Below are 1517 nucleotides of genomic sequence, written 5' to 3'. Positions count from 1 at the left end.
TTGGTTGTGTTTTCTTTTTTCTCTAAAAAATATTAACATTACATTATTGTTTATAGTTTAAGTATCCCCATTAGGGGAGCTAATATGTTTTTGAAAATCTGCCACCATTGATTCCTCAACAGCTCATATATCGAAATACATTTAACCCATAAAGTACCAAATTCATTTTTTGTTTTTTAAATCTGAACATAATCTGTATTTGTCATTTGACTTAACTTTTGCAGTTAACAAAATTATAGTAAGTTATCATAACAATATAGTTAAAGAACATTAAAATAACTGGTAGATGTCAGTTAAAGAAATTACAAAGTAGCCTGTTCTTGGTCTGTACTTTCACCACTTTGTCAAAGCCGTTTATCTCCGAGACTACTGGAACTATGGCCACCTGTGACACGATGGCACATGTGGTGACGTCAGGCCATAGACAGACAACAGTTTTGGTGAGTGAAATGCGCTGTTGTGCCAGTTTATTATACATAAAAAGATTTAAACACAAAACACCGAACAAAACAAAAGGCACAATGGCCAAAACAAACAGACTAACAAACACTGACCTTTAACAAGTAGTGTGCTGGTGTAGAACTGGCATGCATAGCAGTTGCTGTTATTATTATTCGTTTTTAATTCTCTCTCCACACTCCGTGCACCACTACACACATACACATAAACATAAAATACACACAGGAGCTTCAACAACACACATTTTTCCTTTCAAAATAATTGCTAATAAAGGAGCCTGGTGCTGGTATTGTGTTCTGTATATCCATGTCATGGAGTGCTTTCATCAGCTTACCAGGAAAAGAAAACACAGTTTTAGTATTTTGGTTGTGAGTTGTGCTTCATTACACCTTACACATGCCTTCAATTGAAATGAAGGACTGAAAGACTTCTACATAAGGGGCCCTATTTAGGAAATGTGTGCGCAGCCGCTATCGCTAGGAAAAAATGACTGCGAAGCGCTGTGATAGCACACAAAAACGTGATGAAAAAAAAATTGAATCAGGAGTTTTCCTTACGTTCCACATGTATAGCTCACCTTTGAACCGTGAGCACCGTCGCTGCCTTTATTATCAATGCTTTCCTGTTGAAAATATACTGATGGTATATATTTGCGTCTTATACAACAATAACAAAGTCTGCATTTTTTTATTGGTCCGCATGTGAACCCCTGTATTAAAGGCTTTGTCTGACCTGCCTGGCACTTGCAGCATCTGCAACCTCCAACACTGGTGCTTCAAGTTCAGCATCTGCTTCCCTCAAACCCTGTAATCTTTCCTCTGCAAGTTCAATGTTCATTACGGAGAGCTATGTTGTGTAAAACACAAGAATCCAGGATGATATTGCTAACCTTCTGAGGAGTGTACTGTAGTGTTCCCCAGAGACATTGAAACATCAGAATCAGATTTTGAGGATTCCAGATGTTCTTGCACGTTGACACAATAGGTTCCCTTACGATTTACGTAGAAGTGCCTATTCTGTGTTGGTGCGTGTACTTTAGTGCTACAAGCAAACAGTGT

Source organism: Acipenser ruthenus, chromosome 2, assembly GCF_902713425.1.
Source record: "Acipenser ruthenus chromosome 2, fAciRut3.2 maternal haplotype, whole genome shotgun sequence".
In the NCBI taxonomy this organism is placed as follows: Eukaryota; Metazoa; Chordata; class Actinopteri; order Acipenseriformes; family Acipenseridae; genus Acipenser; species Acipenser ruthenus.
The sequence above is the reverse complement of the archived record's forward strand: the minus strand, read 5'-3'. Positions refer to the sequence as shown.